The sequence below is a fragment of the Macrotis lagotis genome, chromosome X (assembly GCF_037893015.1).
Source record: "Macrotis lagotis isolate mMagLag1 chromosome X, bilby.v1.9.chrom.fasta, whole genome shotgun sequence".
In the NCBI taxonomy this organism is placed as follows: domain Eukaryota; kingdom Metazoa; phylum Chordata; class Mammalia; order Peramelemorphia; family Peramelidae; genus Macrotis; species Macrotis lagotis.
The window spans coordinates 422,553,216-422,576,572 of NC_133666.1; positions in this window are offsets into that span (position 1 = coordinate 422,553,216).

Sequence of the window (23,357 nt, forward strand, 5' to 3'; positions counted from 1 at the left end):
AAATTTAGGTAACTAAATTACTGTCATATAGTATCTTTTTTCTTTAAACACAAGGTGGTGACATTTTCCTATCAGGGCCTTCCCACTTTCTTTTCAAAGTCTCCTGAGGGCAGGAAGTCTACCTTGCTTTGGGCTACATTCCCAAGCCACTCCAATGGACACCTCCAGATGAGTGGAGAGATGTAAAATGTCCTATTGATGTTTAAATACATATATATACACATACAAATTATATATTTTTGAATACACCAATGAAATCCAGTCAAAGAAAAATAACTTTTGGAATCAATGAGCATTTCTTGAGGAACCACATATATATTCATGAAAATCTTGAAATAACCAATCAAAAGAATTGAATTCATTCTTTTTTTTCAGGTTTTTGCAAGGCAAATGGAGTTAATTGGCTTGCCCAAGGTCACACAGCTATGTAATTATTAAGTATCTGAGACCGGATTTGAACTCAGGTACTCCTGACTCCAGGGCCGGTGCTTTATCCACTGTGCCACTTAGCCGCCCCAATTGAATTCATTCTTAAGCAACTTCACAAAATTCAAACTTAGCTACTCTATTGCAGAGATATTAGCCATAAACACAGGCTTCATTCAAAAGAGGAAATCTGAATTTCCCAGTGCCAGAAAAGGTCTTCTTCCCCCTTTTTTTCTTAACTAATTGACCATGAAGCTTCTCAATCAATAGCCTAAGAAAAACGTAGTCATTGCCTAACTCCCTCTCCTCTTCAAACCAGGAAGAAGGCATGTAGGTCTCTTGATTTCTAAAACAAGTTTTGGATTTTTTTTGGGGGGGGGGGCTTACCCTTCCTGCATTGAAGCTTGCATTCCATCTGAGACATAAGTTTGGGTTTCAAAGTTCTAAAAATGCAGATTTCCTTTCTCCCTCCTCCCTCTCTCTGCAGAGGGTGGGGGTGGCAGAGAATGAGAAAGAGCATTTGAAAGAGTAAGAGAAAAAGAGTTCCACACAAAGGTTTTTCCATCTTGCATGTATCTAAGGGATTACTTTTTCTTCTACTTTCAATAATTCTCTAATCTTTTTTAAGGGTTTTTAAGGGTTACCAAGCTCCGTTGTCCATTTATCCCTAATTTCTGCTTCATGATAACAATAACTAATTTGTTACCTCTCCAAAGTCTTTTGCTCTGGGATGTCTCCTGGAAGCTTGTTCCTCACTTGCATGACAGCTCAAAAGTCTTGATCCTTTGATGCATGGTTCTGCTTGGTCCTTCTCCTGAACTCCAATCAGATGGCATTCCTTCATGCCCCACACTTGAGCACCATATGTTGTGTGACAGCTGGCTAACTTATACTTTATTCCTAACTACATACTTGACTCAGTTCCGCTGAACATATGCATCCCTACTGGTGGACAGCAGGGAATAAAGTTTACTTCCTCAGGTTAGCACTCCCACATAATATCAATATCACTGGCTTATTACTTATATACGATGCTCCAGGAAATGCCAAAACATAAGGCTACTCAGAGGAAAAAATAGTAGAGTTGAGATCTGTTGTCTTCAAACTTCAAAGCCATTGTTATTGAAATAGCAGACAGAGTTATCTACCTTGGCTTTTCTTATGAGAACTGGAAGAACCATGGTATGATCAAAAGAAATCTAGAAATTGGGATTTGGGCTAGTTTCAAAGACAATGTATTGGGTTCATGGTGATACATGATATATGCTAAATTTCAGTTAATTTAGGGACAGGTGGTGACATCCAACAAAGCAGTTTTATAGAAGGAATAAATATAGATATGGGGGTTATTTACAAAGAAGTGATAATGGAAGACATAGAAGTGAAAAAAAAGTATAAGAAGAAAGAGTATAAAAATAAAGAAGAGAAGCCAAGAGTAGAATCTTGAGTGATAACAACACTAAGGTGTCAGAAGATAGTGAAAACAGTAGACATAGCAAGTGTGTTGGTTAAAGAAGCACAATGACAACTATGAGAGACATGTCATGGAAACCAAGGGAAGAGAAGCATTCAAAGGGAAGACTGATCTATAGCATCATATATCAGATCAAATACCATTTTGAAGAAGATGAAGACATAAGAGACATCACTAGATTTAGTGGGTGTAACCCTGAAGAGAGTTGTTTTAGTAAAGTGATGAGAAGAGAAGCTAGACTACACTTTGTTGAACAGTGAATGAATGAATGGTGGGAAACAGCAAGTGAAATCTTCTCTTTCTACAATTTCCCCCTGAAGAGGAGGCAGCAGCACAGGGAAGCAGAGATTTACTTAGAATAAAGAGACCTGAGTACTATACTATGTAGGCTGAGGGGAAGGACCCAGCTGAGAAGGAGATTAAAGTCATATGAAAGGGCAAGGAATGAGCAATTCAACAAAATCAGGGAAGACAGGGTGAAAATAGAATTGAAGTTTCTGGGGAAGAAGTAAACTTTGACTATATGCAGGAGTAACTCCTTTCCTCCTAAGAAAGTAAAACACAGTGGAATGATTTGGATCAAGATAAATGCAGGGTAAAAACAAAAGTGATTTGACCATTAGAGTATTCTTTAGACACTTGGACAAAGAAGGGAAAATTAAATTTGTTAAATGTATCACAGATATGGAATAGAATCATGTTGTAAAAGTGATTGGGGATTTTAATTATTCAGGCATCTGCTGGAGCTCTCTCTCTCTGCCAAAAGTGGAGACATTAATAACAACTAAACTCTCCTTAGTTATAATTTAATCCTTTGAAAAATAGAGGAATCGGTATGAGGAAATCCATTTTGGAACTAATTCTCATTCACATATAAGAATTGTTTGAGGGGTAGAAATGAAGGGAACTTAGGGAGGAAGTTATCACTTCTTCCTAAAATTGTGATAAAGAAAGCCAGACATAGTCTGTTATGTACTCTGCTTTTGGGGAGAGATTTCAAAAATAATGCCTCATAGAAGAGAAGAAAAGTAAGCACAGTGAAATGGAAGATGCTCAAGAATGAAAATTTAAAACCATAAAAGGAAACAACTCTAACAAGAAGGAGAAGGGACTCAATGGTCAATTTATATTTTTTAAATGTTTGGGGAGAAAATTGAAGCAAATACAGGTAACAAAGAAGAAGAGTGTGGCATGTCCTTTAAACCATAACAGAAAATCTAATGTTCAGAATGAGGCAATGTCATAAGGATAGTTAAGAAAAACAATAACAAAAATTGAAACTTTTGCAAGAGAGAAGAGTATCAAAAAAAGATAGAATTACTACTTGGGATGGACCAGCAAGTGGAAAAAAATTATTTTAGATGATTTCATCTGACAATTCAGCTGTTCAATTCTAAATTCAACTTACTGAAAATAACTGTAGAAAATGGCTAACAGGGAAGTTATATATGTAAGATCAGTAAAAACAATAAGAAAGTACTATCTCTTAATGAATCTACTTGACCCAGTTGTGCTGCATTCTCAGATACTAAAAGAACTTCTGTATGCGATGGTTTAAAGTTTGTCACTGATAACTAAAAAATAATGGAGAATAAGGATAAGGGGAAATGTCTTGTTTTTTCCCAAAAAAAAGAAAAAAAAGAAAATTTAGGGGAGAGAATAGATCCTGCAAATTATAGGTCAGTGAGCTTGACTTTTATTCATTGAAAAATTCTAGAATGGACCATTTTTTAAAATTTTATTTAAGGCAATGGGGTTAAGATACTTGCCCAAAGTTATACAGCTAGGTAATTATTGTGTTTAAGGCTGGATTTGAACTCAGAATCTCCTGACTCCAGGGCTGGGGCTCTATCCACTGCACCACCTAGCTGCCCCTAGAATGGATCACTATTAATGAATATCAAAAAAAGAAGAAGAAAGCAGTCTAATCACAAAGAACCAGAATGGAATTACCACAATCAATTCCAGTGGCACCCTTTTGTTTCCAAGATCAAAGTAAAAAATTTCTGTTAAAACCCTTGTAAAACCTTCCATCACCTAACCCCCTTCCTACCTTTTCAGTTTTTTTATACTTTACACAATACACCCACTATCCTTCTACCTTCAGATACTCTGTGACGTAGTGACACTGGTCTAATTATTCCATAATCTTGGCACCCCCATTATTATAACTTTCATTTCCTTTATCTCTACCTCCTAGTATCCTTCTCTTCCTTCAAATCTCAGAGTCCTAACTTCAAACTAAAGGGCTCAGCTAGAGTTCTTTTTCTTACTGCTTTTCTTCTTAGATTATCTCCACTTAATTCTTTGTACAAAACTGTTTGTAGTTGTCTCCCTTATTAGACCACAATCTCTTTAATAGGGCCTTTTTTTGCCTTTCTTTGCATTCAAGTTCCTTCTAATTATAGTACCTAGAATATAGAAAGTGCTTAATCACTACTAGTTCACACATTGGCAATCAGGTGACTTCTGACTTTCATCCTCAAAGAAGACAAAGAAGACAAGCAGGTGAACTGGATTTGAGTTGGGGGGGGGGGGTGTTGTGTTAGTCACCAGCCTTACTTTTTCCTCTGGAGCCATCTGGATCCTATGACCAAATATGGATCAGGATGATTGGAGATGGCCCTGGGTGTGAGGCAATCAGGGCTAAGTGACTTGCCAAGGTAACAAAGCTAATACGTGTCCAGCAGCTAGCTATGAAACAGGGCCACTGGAGATGGTCCTGGATGAAAGGCAATCAGGGTTAAGTGACTTACATAAAGTAATGCTGCTAATTAGTGCTATGTCTAAGGTCGGGTTTGAACTCAGGTACTCCTGACTCCAGGGGTTGGTATGCTATCCACTGCAGCACTTAGTTGCCTAGGTGTAAAGCAGATAATACCACAATAATCTTACTTTCATTTTTCCTAGTTTATTAAAATCCCATTATCTACAATGTCTTTCTGAATTCCCTTAAATATTTACATAGTTGCTAATATATATATATATATAGAGAGAGAGATAATATATATATATATATATATATATACACACACACACACATTCATACATATATATTTACATGCAATTTGCATGGGGTCTCTCCCACTGGACTGTGAGTAGCTTTAGTGCAGGGAATATCTCTTTTACCTTTTTTTTTGTATCCCGATCATTTAACACAATTCCAGATACATAAAGTACTTTTTGAGTGAGAAAATCTGCCCTGATCATAACACATCTGAAGTCCTATGATTAGTTCTTGGTGACACAATTTACAAAGGGAGGGTCTTGACAAATTTTAGATGATACTCAGGAAAGTAATTGGGATGGTGAAGGATTCTGAGTTTCTGTTGTGTGAGAATTAGAAGAAGGACCTGGGGGTTCTTGACCTTGAGGAGACTTGAGGGAAGAGACACAATTGAAGTACTATCATGTTTTAATTTCTATGGTTTGGTCCCATTAGGCAGAACCAGAAGCAATGGTATAACTTATAAAGAGGCAAATTTAAACTTGATGGCTGGAAAAAAAATTGCAAAAATGGAAAAATCCCATTTGGAAATTAGTATTACCCTTCTCATTGAAGGTATTTAAGTAAAGGGTGGATGACTAATTATTGGACATCTTATAATAAGATTTGGGTGGGGGGGAAACTATAGATTGGAAAGGATTACCAGTGAAGTACTCTGTCTTTAAAATCCTGAGATTTGATTCATGAAAAAAGAATGGGATACTCTTTAATATAGATACCACTACCAGGCCTATGCCCCAAAGGAATAATAAAGGACAAAAGCATATAAACCTCTTTGTAATTGCAAAAAATAAGAAACCAATGGGGTATCCATCAGGTGGTGAATAGATGAATAAATTATGGTATAAGAATATGATAGAATACCATTATGCTGAAATAATGAAATGAAAGGTTTTATGGAAATCTAGGAAGAGTGTATGAATTGATACAGAATAAAGTGAGTGGAAACAATTTATACAATCATAACATTGTAAAAATAAGCAATTTTGAAATAGTTAAGAGCTCTTTTCAATGAAGGATGAGTCCAGAGAACCAATGATAAATTATGCTAATCACCTCTTAGAAAGAGGAGTGTTAGACTCAAGGTCCAGAATGAGAAATGTATTTTAAGACAGGCCACTGAGGGAATTTGTCTTGCTTGACTAGATATATTTGTTACAAAGGGATTTTGTTTTCTTTTCCCCAACCCCAATGGAGATAGGAAGGTGAAAGGGAGAGAATATAAATGCTTGCTTACTGACAAAATAGAAATAATAAAAAGGTAAGGAGGAGTAGAAAAGCAATGGTAGGGAAGTTAACATTTTCTTAGTAAAGTGGAGACTAGATCATGTATTCAAAGGTAGCTAGTTGGTCTGTTGAAGATAGAATGAAGAGTCATTGTGGGGAATTTTTCCCAGAATCAATGAGGTGATGAAAAGTATTGCAGGATAGTGAGGAAACCTTAAATCTTATCATCAATCTGAGCCTCCAACTTCAAACTTGCTCTATCTTGCCAATGCCCTTCTTGATTCCATATGATTCCAGATCCTTGTTGAAAGACTCCATTCTGCTCCCCTATCATTAACATCCTTTCTTCCCTTCCATGCTTACTTGGAAGTCTAATTATTCTTCACATCAGTTTTTAAGGCCAAACTGTTTCTTTTAAGGTAAACAGAGGTGTTGGGATTAGGTAACTTTGAGAGTTCTTCTAGATCTAAACCTATGACCCCTAGGGCCCTTCTTTTCCTCCCATTTAACACAGTCACTTAACAGTGACCATTAGAGGACTTCTCTGTTATTTGAAGTTAATCAAGTGATAAAAATTTTGGGGTGAGAATATAATGACATACAGAAAGTTGTGAATATATATTTAGTTGATAGGATTAGAACATCACAGAGTTTACTGGTTGTTTGGATTATTGTGATTTATTGTATGGATGAGAATGATTTACTGTTTATTCTAGCTAGTACTGGTGCAATGGGAGGGAGGTAGTGGAATTTCCTTCCCTGGAAATCTTTGCAAAACAGGATGCTGAATGTTTTCCCAGGGAAACCTACTCAATTTTAGTTTTACAACTCAGACCTGTGCTGGTTTGAATTACCTGAATTACCTGAGACCAAAATTAATTTTTGCAACTTGGATAATGAAAGTTGACTGCTAAAATTCCACAAGCAACCATAGCCTGTTGCCATATAACAGCTACTAGTGCCCTTCATTGCTCAGACGATTGTATAAATTTGGCTTGGAGCTGTAATTCTGCCTAGAAGCAAAGAGTTATGCTGAACAATTTCTGAAGGTACCTCCCTATTCAATCTCTAGGTTCTAGAATAAGTACTATTCACCTTTGATGTCAATGTTGCTGCTCATCATTATAACTGGTAATTTTAATGAGACCTGAATAGAGTTTAGAGGATAACTAAATATAGTCAAACCCTAGTCTCTTGCCTTGAACTTAGTGAGTTTGTGGGAACCCTGCCAAACCCTCCTGTAGCTAAGTATTTAGGTTTCATAAAACTTCCCAGACCATTTTCCACCACAGAATTGACCATTTTCTTAAAACTTAAAGAGCCTCCTGGGTATCTTAGTTGAGTATAATTTCTGATGACATAAGAGCACTCCATTTTGCTGGATAAAGAAAATGTATTTAATTAAGGAAATCGTAGGATGCCACAGGTAGTTTTTCTTTATGGCTGTCCAGAGATGGCAACATGTGGATGGAACATGTCATAGGTAGTCATGGGGGTTGGACAAGGCAATAAGCAAAAGGCAATTCAGGCACTGAACCAAGATACGATTGGTTTAGTATTTCACTTAAGAACAAGATGGGACAAGACTCTTTTATGTTATGTAAGGAAATAACAATTTGTGGAAATTGTGTGTTAATTCCTTGAATTATTAAGACAAACTTTTACTTGAGGACTAGATCTTTGAAAGATTAAAAGCTGATTACAGAATAATAGAGTAACAGATCTGAATGGAGCTGAGGCTAGCCATCTAGTTCAACCCCAAATAATGTCTACAACAAAGAGTCAACCTCAGGGGGAAATTGAAGCCTAGAGAGATGGAATGACCTGTTCAAGGACCCATATGCAGATTTTAAGAAGAGATACTAGAACTCAGATTCTCTGATTCCAAATCTACCACTCTTTTCCACTGCATCATTCTCCCTCTAAATAGTAGGTTTCCCCTACATCTGCATTTCTATAGAAAAAGATATCTTTCTCTTCAGCAACATTAATTATTGTTGTTATTGTCTGACTTTTGTTTTCTTGGCAAAAAACATTGGAATGATTTACTATTTCCTTCTGTAAGTCATTTTATAGTTGAAGAAATTAAGCTGAAAGTGACTTGCCCAGGGTTACACAGCTAGTGGGTTTCTGAGGCTGGATGCGAATTCAATTATTTCTGCCTCATCCAGCATTCTATCCACTGTGCCACCTAGGTGTCCTTCCAACATGATATTGAAGACAATAATTGCTGTTCCAAGACTGAATATCTGCTATTAATCTTCAAGTCTTCTTCAACAAAATATGCCTAGTTTCTTCATACTATCCTTAAGTGTCATACTATCCTTAAGTGAATCCTAGTACCATCCTCATTTCCTGACTCTGGATGTGATTTAAACATCAGCATCTTTCTTAAATGGCAGCCCTCAGAACTTAAGACAGGACATTGTCCAAGAATCACAGGGCATTGGATATTAATTGGCTCTTGAGGAAACAGACTCTCCTCCTACCACCACCCCATTCTGGTAGCCAATTCTTCTTGTCTTGACTCTTTTAACATCTACCTGATTCTCCCTCTATCCTTCTCTCATCTATATTTCATATTGTGGTCAAACAATCGTTCTCCTACAGAGTTCTAACTATAGTATCCTTCTGCTCATAAAGCTTTAGTATCTCTCTATTGTACATAAAATAAATGAAAATTAGGCACTTAAATTTCTCCTCATTCTAGTGTCACATTATGGGGGATTCTTATTTCATTTTATTTTTTAATCACAGGATCATAGAACTAGAGCTGTAGGGGACCATCTATTCCAATCCTTCATTTTATAGATTAATAATGTGAGACCCAAAGATGTTAAGTAATTTGACCAACATCATATAGCTGAGGTCACAAATATCTAGTGTAAAATTTAAAATCTCCTTCTTCATAATTATTATATTTGCTATTTTATTACATTTTCTGTTAATATATTTTTATATTCTTGGGGCTTATGGGATGTTCAAATAGGACTAGCTCCTATGGTATGAGGGCTTGGTGAGCTGTTCATTCAGCTTCAGAGTCTACCTGTTATCTAACTCTCTCCAATGGCACCAAGAAGCTGTCACATTAACACTAGTCAGTTGTTCAGTTGTATTTCAGTCTTATCTGACTCCATGCCTTATTTGGTTTTTTGTTAGTTAGTTAGTTTGTTTGTTTGTTGTTTTGGGGTAAAGATAGTAAAGTGGTTTGTCATTTCCTTCTCCAGCTCATTTTATAGATAAGGAAACTGAGGCAAACAGGGTTAGGTGATATGCTCAGGGTTATACAGCTGGTAAATGTTTTTCAGACTGAATTTGAACTCATGATGCTGACTTTTTCTGACTTCAGGCCTGATACTCTATTCATTGAACCCTCTAGTATAGCAGGAAGGTTAAACAAAGTTAAACTCAATTTAAAGCCCTCATACCCATCTATGAATTCAGAAGCTATCTAACAGTCTATACCAAGATATGCTTTAAATGGTTATATGATTGAGACATAAAAGGTGATGCCATAAGCCATTTAGGAGATCAAGGAATAGTTTATCTGTCAGATCTATAAAGAAGGGAAGAATTTAGGATCAAATGAGATAGAGAATATTATAAAATACAAAATGAATGAATTAAATTCAAAGGATTTTGCACAAACAAAATCAATGTAACTAAGGTTAAAAGAAAAGCAGAAAGCTTGGAAACAAAAACTCATTTCTGAAACATATATAGAACTTAATCAAATTTATAAGAATTCATGTCATTCTCCAATTGATAAATGGTCAAAGGAAATGAACAGGCAGTTTCCAGATGAAGAAGTTAAAGCTATCTGTAGGTCATAGGAAAAAAATGCTTGGAATCAATTAATTAGAGAAATGAAAATAAAAGATATCACTTACCACCTATGAGATTGGCTATGACAGAAAATGAATATCCTTTGATGCAATGATGCCACTACTAGTTCTGTATCCCAGAGAAATCATAAAAAAGGAAAAAAAGGACCCATATTTTCAAAAATATTCATAGCAGCTCCTTTTATGGTGGCAAAGAATTGGAAATTGAGGGTATGCCCCTAATTGGGGAATGGCTAAACAAGTTATGGCAGATGAATGGAATGGAATATTATGTTATTAGAAAATGATGAGCAAGTGAATTTCAGAAAAAAAAAACTTGGAAAGACTTACATGAACTGACAATAAGTGAAGTGAGCAGAACCAGGTGAATATTGTTCAAAGAAGCAGTAACACTACTTAATGATCAATTATGAGAGACTTAGTTCTTCTCAGAAATACAGTGATCTAGGACAATTCCAAAAGACTTATGATGGAAAATACCGTCCATATCCAGAAAAAGAACTAAATGTCTTTCCTGTGTTTATCTTTTGTTCTGATTCTTCTTTTTTTCCTCATTCTTCTTTTACAACATGACTAATATGGAAATATTTTTACCATTGACTGTGCATGTATAATCTATATCAGAATGTTTGCTGTTTTGAGGAGGTTGAGAGAGAGGTGGGAGGGAGAAACATTTGCAAGTTAAATATGATATAAATGAATGTTAGAAACTAGCTTTATATGTAATTGGAAATAATAAAATAGTACTATCTTTAAAAATAGGATAAAGAAATAAAGATCAAGCAGTATGAAAGATTTTTTTTTAAAAAAAGGAAGATGTCTAATGCAATCATTTGAAGACTTCATCAGATCAGAATAGGAGATGAGAACAATCTGTACCAACATCAATGAAGGCAGTTGAAGCAGCCACTGGGGAGCATTTAAATCTTGGTCAGACATCAAAGACGTCAAGGCCATCCTGGGCCATTGTTGTTTATGTTGCCTGTTGTCTTATTAGTTCTCTCTGGAAGAGAGAATGAAACCAAAGATTTGGCATTAGCTCTGCCTCATTTAAATCCAATTCACATTTAAGTCAAACCATCAACTCATGATATCATTGGTCCTCTTTGAAAATGAATGACAAACAACACCTCTGCATTCTAACCAAGTGAGTACTGCTCAGTACTGAAAATCTCATGTCATTTTCACCTCAATGCTTTCACAAAAGCTAGTAATTCATTTATTTTCTACTCCTGCCTATCAGATCGTTCTTACCTTAATTTAACATAAATATCACTTCACTTATGAAGCCTTTCTTGAGATCCTTCAAATGATAATGTTATCTTTTTTTCATATGAAAGCTTTTCCTCTTTTTCTCCATTTCTGCTCACTCAAAAACAAACAAAAGGTGTGGAAAAGGTGCTAAAATTAGAGTTGCCTGACTGATGTTCAAATCTCAGTTTTATCTGTATAACTTCTGACAAGTTGCAAAGTTTTACAAAATAACTAAATAATTTTGTTTTAAAACGTGGGATGCTTAGTGAGGATCATTAGCATACAGAGTATAGGGGATTTCATGACCATTTAGTTACTGTCCAAACAATAAAGTTCAGATTGAAGTACCAGGAATGGGAATATCAATGCCATTCAATGGCATATACAACAATCAATAGTAGCTCTCACAAATAAAAATAGAATCAAACAGTTTTAGAAATAGAGAAACCTCAAGAGAAATGAAGTGAGAGGGGGAAAAAAAGTATAATTCATGCTGTGTTCATATTTCATAGGCTCTGTCTCTGGGATGAGTTGCCTTCTTTATCAGAAGTCCACCAGAGAAGTTACTTCAATATCTTTACCCACAGTTGCTATTACTAGCTGTATTGCCCTCCATTCTATTCCTCCCCATTCCCTTTTATTCTATTTTCTCTCTCCTTTCACTCTGTCCCTGCTCAGTTGTATGTGACTACCCTTTCCCATGATCTTCCCTCTCTTCTATCACTTACTCCCTTCCCTTCCCTCCCCCATTCCCCTTATTCCATCCCTTTCCTCTCATTTTTCTCTAGGTTAAAATAGATTTCTATATTCTATTAAATGTGTATGTTATTTCTTCATTGAGCCATTTATGATGAGAATGAAGGCTCACTCATTCCCCCTTGCCTTCCCTGTTCTACTCCATTGCAAAAGCTTTTTCTTGACTCTTTTATGTGAAATATCTACCTCTCTTTTCCCTTCCTCCTAATACTTTCCTTTATCACCATTGACCTCATCTTTATACCATATTTTACCATTATATTCATCTCCCTCCTGTGCCTTGTCTATATATGCTCCTTCAAACTGTTCTTATAAATGAGAAGGTTCGTATGAGTTATCAGTCTCTTCTTCCCATACAGGAATACACACAGTTCAACATCATTAAGTTCCTCATAATTAGACCTTCTTGTCCACCCTCTCTATGCTTCACCCAAGTCTTGCACTTGAAGATCAAACTTTCTATTAATCTCTGGTTGTTTCAACAAGAAAGTTTAAAGTCCCCTGTTTCATTCGAAATCCATCTTTTCCCTGAAAGAGGATGATCAGTTTTGCTTGGTAGTTGATTCTTGTTTGTTAACCAAATTCTTTTGCCTTCCAGAATATCATATTCCAAATCCTATGAGAGCTTAATGTAGATGCTGCCAAATCCTTTGTGTTCCTGACTGTAGAGCCACAGTAGTTGAATTATTTGTTTCTGGCAGCTTGTAGTATTTTCTCTTTAATTTGGAAGCTTTGGAATTTGGCTATAATATTCCTGGGAGTTTTTTTTTTCTTTTGGGCTTTGTTTCAGGAGGTGATTGGAGGATTCCCTCAATTTCTATTTTACCCTCTGTTTCTAAGATCTCAAGGCAATTTTTTATGTATTATTTCTTTTTTTGTTGTTTATTTGTTTTTGGGGGGGATTAGGTTTTTGCAAGGCAAATGGGGTTAAGTGGCTTGTCCAAGGCCACACAGCTAGGTAATTAATTATTAATTGTCTAAGACCGGATTTGAACCCAGGTACTCCTTACTCCAAGGCTGGTGCTTTATCCACTATGCCACCTAGCCGCCCCTGTATTATTTCTTTAAAAACATGAAGTCTGGGCCCCTTTACTGGCCAAATAATTTTTAAATTATCTCTCCTGGATCTGTTTTCAAGGTTAGTTGTTTTTCCAAGGAGGTCCAATGTTTTTCCAATATTTCACATTGTTTTCTAATTTTTTTTTGGAATAGTTTTATTTCTTCCTGGTTTCTTGCAAACTCATCAGCTTCCTTTGGTTTCATTCTGCACTTGAAGGAATTATTTTCTTCAGAGACCTTTTTTAATCTCCTTTCCCACTGACCAATTCTGCTTTTTAAGGAATTCTTCTCCTCATTTGCCTTTTGTGTTGCTTTTTATTCCATTTAGCCTAAACTGGTTTTAACATATTATTTTCTTCAGTATTTTTTGTATTTTTTTCACCAGGCTGCTGATTTGGTTTTCATGATTTATCTGCTGTTATCTCTCCTCCAAGTTTTTCCTCTACCTCCCTTAATTGCTTTTCAAAACATTTTGAACTCACCTATAGCCTGATACCATTTTCTATTTCTCTTGGAGGTTTGGGGTACAGAGGCCTTGATTTTGTCATCTTCTGAATCTTCCATAGGATTAAAGTACTTTTCTATGGTCAGATTTTTCTTTTTGTTTTGTTTTCTCATTTCCTCAACCTATGACTGATTTACCACACTTCTAAGTCTTTGAGGGGTGGGGTTTAGGACAACCAACAGGGACCTTAATTCCTCCAAGGTCTTATGAGAGGCTTTGTCTACTCTCTTGCCTTAATATGTGGATGACCACAGACCCTCCCCTTTGCCCTGGAGCTGTGAGGAGAGTCCTTGTTTGGCTATGGTGGTATGGGAGCCCAAATTACAACCTGTGTTTGGGTGTGAGCAAACAGCTGAGTCCTGCCCCAGTCTAACCTGACCCCCATATTGTCTGTGCACTGCACTCTGGATATGAAAGCTGGCTTCCTGGATTTCAGCTGTAGGTTCTCACAGCAGGGCTGCTCTGAGGCCAATGCTCACTCTGTACTCACTCTGGTGTAGCAGAGTCCTCTCACCACCCCTTCAAGCTGTGCCCAGTAATCCCTGGGCCAGGAGATCTGGAAACCACCCCCTCTGCCAAGGACCCAGGTGCCCCCAAGCACCTAGGCACTTGGCTGAGCTGTGGTGCTGCAGCTATGGAAACTTTTTTCTAATCCCCAGTTCTGGTGAAACAGTCCTTTCCCGTGGAATTTCTAAGGTGTCTTGGACTTGGAAATTGTATCACTCAGTCTTTCTGTAGATTCTGCCCCTCTAAATTTTGGCTAGTCATAATTTGACAGCCTTTGGAGTTTTTTATGAAATGAGTTTCTGGGAATTCCTGCCTTCATGCCACCATCCTGGTCCTGCTCCTGAGATGCCATTTTTCTTATAAATACTTCTTCCTTTTCAAATTATATATCTGTTCAAGGTTAGATTTTTTATGTACTTCAAACAAAGTAACATATTACAACAGACAGCATGCAGAAACAGACAAGAGAATATAGCTGTCTTCTGTTAAGTCAAATATTAAAGATAGTTGTGAACATGACACTTTTCTACTGATTTTTTTATTTGAGAAAAATAGTTATATTTTTATAAAAATGTGTTATAATATAACATAATAACATATAATGAGTTAACTATTCTTATTGTAAAAGGAGGAACTATTTTAATTGATTGGTTTTAGTTTTTAATATGGTAGATATCACTGGATAGAAATCATTTTTCCTCATAAAATATTTCACCAATGTTTTATAATTCAAGGAAATAGCTGAAACTTTAGAAGATATAATCATAGATTTAGAATTGGATGGATATTCTCTGAGGCCATTTAGATAAACCCCTTCAATTTACAATAAAAGAACCTGAGGCTCTGGGCAGCTAAGTGACAATCAATTTAAACTACCACTCTCCTCTCCAATCACCTTCATAATACTGAAAAGAAAAAAAATCTTGTACACTCTTTGAAACAGATTATTTTCCCCCTCTGACCATCTATTCCATTCATGTGGGGTTATTTTCTCAGCAACTCCTTTTAGCCTTTTCTGAAGATAAATGCAAGCTCCAAATATAAATTTACTTTTAAGACAAAAATATAATATAGAAACATTTGTGACTCTTAGAGTTTGGTGGGTGGATGGAAGAACGTGAAGGAAAATAAGATTGATTGGCAGGAGAAGAAATAAGGTGAGAGGTTCTATCCCACAATTCTCTTTCTACACTCAATCTCCCAGGGTTACCATAAAATAGGCTTTAGAAAGCAATATTGCATATGCCTACTGGCTTTGTCTCTCTTGTTTCTGAGTCAACTCTTCCTAGATTAGCTTTCAGTCCTGAGTGGAATCTTAAAGATGTGCAGCAAAACAAATGAGGAAGCTAACCAAAGCACCATGGAGGATTTCACTCACTGTCCCTGAAGTGGATGAAGGTGACATACTGACATCAGAACAAATCCTTCATCAAAGGATAAAAATATTTCCCTTTCGCAGGAGAGGTGGTTGCCCTACCAAGAGCCTTGGTTTTAGAACCTGCATTTCATTTCCTGAAGTGAACAGCTCCAACTGAGACAACTTTATATTTTTTCTCACCATTCCTACTTTAAAACTGTAAATATCACTCAGGAGGATATATCATTAAAACCATCAGGTCAAAATGATTAAACTTACAACATATTTAAAATCTGTGACTTTTTCTCTTTGGTCCTTTTTCCTCATTTCTTCAATAATGAAGTTGTATAAATGATTTCCCTTTCAGCTCTGAAAATGTTATTCTCTTATAACACCTTAACAAGGTCTTTCCTCACATAGGAGTGTGTGAAAGAGAAAAATCCTTTCTGTGTGTACTTCGAGATTTCTCTTTTAAATATGTCATGTAATTTTAAGTGGAATATTTATGAGATTTAAAAAATATGTTAATTAGTATATATATATATATACACATATATATATATATATATATATATATTTACAATTTTACAATGATTTTTATTCCTGTACCATCCAGGAATAATTTTACTGTAGAAGCAATTTAAATTGCAATAGTTGGTGATTTGCCAGAATAGTTTTCTGACAAATCAGTAGAAGAAAAGTTTCAATTTTATCATATAATTTCTTAGTATTCATATTATAGGTGAATTCAAAATAATTTGAGCAAAGTAGAGAGAATAGGTTCTGCTCAATATTATTAGTTGTTAGTTGGCATTTATAAGCAGTGCAATAGATTTAGTTTGCTCTCAAGTAAATAATAATTTAACAGTGAGATAGAAATTCACCAGGGACATTATAGGACTGAAATTAGGAACAAATAAAAGGAAATAACTTTGGGTTAGTGACCTCATTTTCTTCCTTATTAACCTTTCTCAATTTGAAAGCAATCTTTTCCCAAGGAAATGTACATAAGTCAAAATTCAAATAAGGCAAGGATAACTATTTTTTAAACTACACAGGGATTTTATGGGAAGGTTTTACTTGTTATTACTGTTGTTCAGTCATATCCAGCCTCATGACCCCATTTTGGATTTTCTTGGCAAAAATACTGGAGTGGTTTTCCATCTTTTCCCTTCAGATAATTTTACAGATGAGAAAACTGAGGCAGTTAATCAATTAAGTCATTTGCTTAGGATCACACAGCTAGTTAGAGTTAGAGTCTACATTTAAACTCAGAATGATGTCTTCCTGACTTCAGGGCTGGTATTCTATCCCTTGCACTACCTAGCTGTGGGAAAGCAAATATTGATGGGATGGGCAAAAGTCATTCATCTCCCTAAATATCCCTAAGATGCCTCCCTAAGGCTGAGAAGATCACATAGGAAATGAAAGACCTGATCTGACTCTTTGTTCTGTTCTTTCGGGGAGCAACATGTATGCCTAAAGAACTAGAAACTAAAGTCAAACAGTGCTATGAGAACAGTCTAGAAACCAGTACCTAGTTTTATCCATAACCCTTAGCATAGCCTGGAGGAGAAAGCAATGAACTAAGTTCAGATCCTGATTTTGCCATTTTATAATGTGTGGTTTTGGACACTTCCTTTATTTCAACCATTCTTTACTCTTTCTCTTCATGGTAAAATATAGGAATGGAACTGGAGTCCTTGCTAAGTCCCTTCCAGCTTTAGAATCTTTAACTTGATATATAAAATGTTAGGTTCATGATTTCATTTGCTACTCATAACAACCTATCAGGTTTGTTACATAGACCCAGGAAGTTATGTGACTTAAATGACTCATAATTCATACTCAGGAGGGTGAGAATCCAAGTGCAGATCTTCTGATTCTAATTCCAGTGATTCTTTTCACTATACTACCCTCCTTCTATACCTCAAATTTGCCAAGGTTAAGCATAAGGTGAAGGGAGGAGGAAAATACAAAGATTAGGTTTGTATGAATAGCTGTTTCATTTGCTTTCACTGAATGTTCAGTTAATTGAGTCATCATGGGTCATCTTATAACTCCAAGCAGGTAACTATAGTTATTCCCCAACTAAGTCCCTGAGGCTTACCTTTAAAAGCTAATAACTATTGGACCACAAACTGAAAATATCTAAGCCTTATCTTAGCACGTTCCCTTTAATTTGCAGTTCTTTTACATTCGGTATCAAACTATTTCCCAGGATTTGTATTAAAAAAACTGCATTAGAAGGAATATCAATGAAATCATTCAAAGTGAAGCCAAATAGAGAACCAACAATGAGATTCATCACAAAGTTACCATAAGTCATCTGACTTCAATCCTTTTTTTGTATTCTAGAGTTGAGTTATTAATAGACTGAGAATTTCTAGTTTGTAGACTGTTTGTTAGAAATGACTCTCTCCTGTGTGCCAGGCAGGATCTCTCACATTGCAAAAATAAACTTTTTGCCAAATTGTCTGATTCCTGGAAGTGGAGCATATTTCAAAACAAGATTGTAAAATCTTGATCAAGAGAAGCATGGATTAAGGTTGTGCTTCAGATCCAGAGTCTACTGCCAATGAGAATCTTTGTCATTCATGCATTTCACTCTTTTTCAGACAAATGTGTTCTATTATTTGTCAATAACATTATTGAAGACTAAATTTGATTGAAAAAATTATAGTCTGTTAGAGTTTAATGTGATCTTTTTAGTTTTTGAAAATAAGAACAGAAATAACTCTTTTTTCGTAAAGTCTAGTTTCTTTTGTCTATAGGAAGAATCAAGACAGCCTCTATTTAGTATTGTAGTAATAGAAAAAAGCAGACTTCTAACTTGAGATTCTGAAGTTGATGTGCCTTAAATTAAATTGTATTAAACTCAGCAAACACTTATTAAGCATTATAAAATATTAAGCAATATATATAGGCCCTGAAAATAAAAATATGAAAAATGATAAATCCCCTGCTTTTTTGAATGTTATTTTATTTTTCAACTACATACAAAAATAATTTTCAACATTCATCTCTTTGTAAGATGTTGAGTTCCACATTTTTATACTTCCCTCCTTACCCTCCCCCTTCCTCATGACTGTGAGCAATCCAATATAGGTTATACATGAATAATCATGCTTAACATATTTCCATATTAGTCATGTAGTGAAAGAAAAATCAACACCAAAGGGGGGGAGATCATGAGAAAAAGAAAAAAATAAGGCAAGTTTTCAAAAGTGAAAATAGTATGTTTTTGTCTGCATTCAGACTCCTTGGTTTTTTCTCTGAATGTGGATATTTTCCATCACAGGTCTTTTAGAATTGTCCTTGACCACTGAATTGCTAAGAGCAGCTAAGTTCATCATAATTGATCATTAAACAGTGCAGCTGTTACTTTGTAACAATGTAACTTTGTACAATGTTCTCCTGGCTTTGCTCACTTAACTTCTTACTTTATCAGTTCATGTTAAGTCTTTCCAGGTTTTTCTAAAATTCACCTGCTCATCATTTCTTATGACACTATAGCATTCCATCACATTCATAGACCATAATTTGTTCAACTCCAGTTCTTTGTCCCACAAAACCCTGCCACAAATATGTTTGTTCATGTGGGTCTTTTACATTTTTTGTTATCTTTTTGAGGTACAGACCTGGTAATGTTATTGTTGAATCAGTTTTTATTGCCTTTGGGGTTTATTTCCAAATTATTCTCCAGAGTTTTTGGATCAGTTCACAACTTGCTTTACTGTCCCAATTTTGCCCTCATCCTCTCCAACACTGATCATGTGAGGTTGTGTCTCTGAGTTGTTTTAATTTGCATTTCTCTAATCAATAATGATTTAGAGCATTTTTTCATATGACATTAGATAGCTTTAATTTCTTCATCTGAAAATTTCCTGTTCATATCCTTTGACAATTTATCACTTGGGGAATGACTTCTGTTCTTATAAATTTGACTCTGTTCTCTATATATTTTAGAAATGAGTACTTTATCAGAAGCACTAGCTGTGAAAATTGTTTCCAAGCTTTCTACATTCCTTTTAATCTTGGTTGCATTTGGTTTTATTTTCACAAACCCTTTTTTAATTTGATGTGATCAAAATAATCTATTTTGCATTTTTAGAAGGTTTTCTTTCTCTCTTTTTTTGGTAATAAACATCCCTCCCCTCTCCATAGATCTGACAGATGTTCTCCTGTTCTCCATTATTGGCTTATGGCATCATCTTTTACAACTAAATCCTGTACCCATTTCAACCTTATCCTGGTATAGGGTGTGGGATGAGGTTCTACACCCAATCTTGGTCATATTATTTTCCAGGTTTCTCAGCAGTTTTTGTTAAATAGTGAGCTCTTATTCAAGAAGCTAGAGTCTTTAGGTTTATCAAAGAATTACTATAATTATTTACTACTATTACTTTATGTCTAATGTATTCTACTAATCCACCTTTCTATTGTACCAGACAGTTTTGATGATTTCCATTTTATAATATAGTTTTAGATGTGATGAGACTAGGGAACATTCCTTTGCATTTTTTCATTAATTCCCTTGATATTCTTGATATTTCCTCCAGATGAATTTTGTTACAAATTTTTCTAACTCTACAATATAACTTTTTGGTAGTCTGATTGGTATGATATTGGATAAATAATTTAATTTAGTTATAATTGTCATTTTTATTTTATTAACTTGGTGGATTGCCATGAGCAGTTGACATTTTTCAGTTGTTTAGATCTGATTTTAGTTTTGTGAAAAGTATTTTGAAATTGTGTTCATATAGTTTTTGGGTTAGTCTTTGCAAATAGATTCCCAAGTATTTGATGTTTTCTATAGTTACTTTAAATGACATTTCTCTTTCTATCTCTTGCTCCTGGATGTGGGTAATATATAGAAATGCTGATGATTTACATCAGTTTATTTTTTCCCTAATACTTTGCTAAAGTTGTAAAAATTGTTTCCAGTAGTTTTTTTAATTGATTTTCTAGCATTCTCTAAGTATATCATCCTATCATCCTCAGTGAGGGTTTTATTTTCTCTATTTGTCTATTTACTGGTCTATTCTAATTGCTTAAAGTTCCTTTTTTCTTCTGTTATTGCTAAAACCAAAATTTCCAATACAATATTAAATAATAGTTGTTATAATGGGCATTCTTGTTTCACCCTGATTTTCTCAACTGCAAATGCTTCTAACTCATTCCCATTGCATAAAATGTTTGTTGATGATTTTAGATAAATTTAAGGAAACCTCCATTTATTCCTATAGTCTCTAATGTTTTTTTTTTTATAATGGGAATAGGTGCTATGTTTTTTCTAAAGATTTTTTAGCATATGTTGAGATAATCATCTGATATTTGATAGTTTCTTTTTGATATGATTAGTGATGTAGATTGTCTTCCTAATATTGAATTATTCCTGTGTTCCTCGTATATATCCTACATGATTAGTGTTTTATTCTAAAGATAATTTGTAATCTCTTTGTCTAATATTCATTAGGGATATTGTTCTATAGTTTTCTTTCTCTGTTTTGGTTCTTCCTGGTATAGTATTAGCACTATACTGTCATGAAAGAAATCTTGTAGAACTCCTTCTTTGCCTATTTTTTCAAATACTTTATATAGAAATGGAATTAATTATTCTTTAATGTTTGTTAGATTAACTTGTATATCCATTTGGCCCTGGATGTTTTTTCCCTTAAAGAGTTCATTGATAGTTTCTTGAATTACTTTTTTTTTTGAAATGGGATTATTGAGGTATTGGATTTCTTTTTCTGTCGAAATAGATGTTTCATAATTTTGTAAATATTCTTCCATTTCACTTATATTATCAGATTTGTTGGCATACAGTTGGGTAAAATAGGTCCAAATTATTGCTTTTATTTCCTCCTCATTGGTGATGAATTCACCCTTTTCCTTTTTGTTACTGGTAATTTGGTTCTCCTTTTTCTAAAAATCAAGTTAACCAAAGATTTATTAATTTTATTTTTTCATAAAATTATCTTTTATTTATTAATTCAATTGTTTTCCTACTTTAACTTTTTAATCTCTCCTTTGATTTCATAATTTCTAATCTGATATTTAAAAGGATTTTAATTACTCTTTTCTAACTTTTTTAAATTGAATGTCCAATTCATTGATCTCCTCTTTCTCTATTTTATTTATGTAAGATTTAGAGATTATAAATATAAAATTTCCCCTAATGGCTGTTTTGCCTGCATACACAGGTTTTAGGTATGTTATTTCATTAATGTTATGGTATTGGATCAAATTATTGATCATTTCTATTATTGTCTGATGAACTCATTATTAAAATTTAGATAACTTTGCCTCTTTTACATATAAGTAATCTGGCAACCCTAGGGTCACACATCTAGGCAGAATTCAAACGCTGATCTTACTGACTTCAGATCTAGCATTCTAATTATTTTACCACTCTGCTTTTCAGACTACCTTACCATGTCATGAAGATCATTTTCAGTATAAACTAGAATGTAATAGGTTCAAAATATTCTAGGAAAAATCTGAAGATAGAAAAATGTTTTCAGTTGAGAGGTTTAAGGAAATTTTGTAAAGATATCATATGAACTGAACTTTGAAGAAAGCATCAGGAGAGCCATTTGGTACATTTTTCTTCACCTAATAATGCTAAGAGTGCCTTACAACAATAACAATCACAAAGGGCACATTTTTTCCATGCTCTGCCCTATCACCATGAGGTGATTCAAGATGCTCTCTCTTTCTCTGTCTTTACCTGTCTTCTCCCTCTCTCTCTCTCTCTCTCAAAACCTTCTCTTTATCATTTGATCCTTTCTCTTTTTTCTCCTTTTTCTTTCCTCCTCTCTTCCTTTCATCTCTTTCCCCTTTCTTTTCCTGTACCTTCTTTCTTCCTCCCTTCCCCTTTTTACTCTCCCTTTCCTCTAATTCACACTCTGTCCAAGTCTGTCTCCTTTGTATTTAACCAAGGAATTTGATGTTTCAATTTGTGGTCTGAGTGAATGAAAAATAATAAGCCATTTTCAGCCTTCAGAGAGAATCCTCAACCTGATCACTCAATCTAAAGCCTGATTTATTGAAATTAAAATACTTAACTACATCTTATGACAATACAGATACCACTTAACTATATCTTGTTGGTCAACAAATTTTGAGCAACCAAGGCTTTGTGGGTTTTTGTGACTATAACTCAGTCTCCATTATTAACATGGGCACCAAATTTATAAACATTCGGAAATCCTGGATTCCACATTTATGTCACTTTCCAGTTTCTGCTATGCCATAAAGATTAGTAGAGTTTGAATTGTAAATTTGTAAAAATCTTCTCAGAATAAATTTATAAGAGTAAATTTGATCGAATGTGTTTCTTCTAGGGGCTAAAGTCAATTATTTTGGTAGCGGCCATTCTAGTCATGCCTTCCAAAACTCATGCACAAGTAGGAAATTGGTACAGTGGGTGAACATAAATGATTCTTCTTTTTTCATTTTAGTCTAATTAACTAGATAGAGTGATACTAGAAGTTAATCTGCTGGCAGATTACTGAACTAGATAGGGAGATACTAGAAATTAATCTGCTGGCAGAACACTCATCTTGGTCTATTGATAATACAAGTACCAGCTCATCTGACCATATATGTCCCTTAAGTTCTTACTGGAAGCCTTTAGAAGGAGGATCTTTTTGAAGATCTTGCTGAGGTAAATTTCTGTGCAGGTGATAGCACGACTATCTGCCTTGTCTTTTGAGGACATCAGGGAAGTGATTTGGAGAGAACAGATACTGCAGAAATTGGTAAAAATGAGACTCAATTTACCTGTTGCTTTTTTTTTGAAATTGCCTCCTGAGGTCTATCTCCTCATTTCTAAGGGTTATTTGGGATTATTGTTTGTTAATATAGTAAGATCTCACTTGTTAAAGGTCTACTATTTACAGATTTTTTTAGGAAGAGCTGGGAACCTCCTT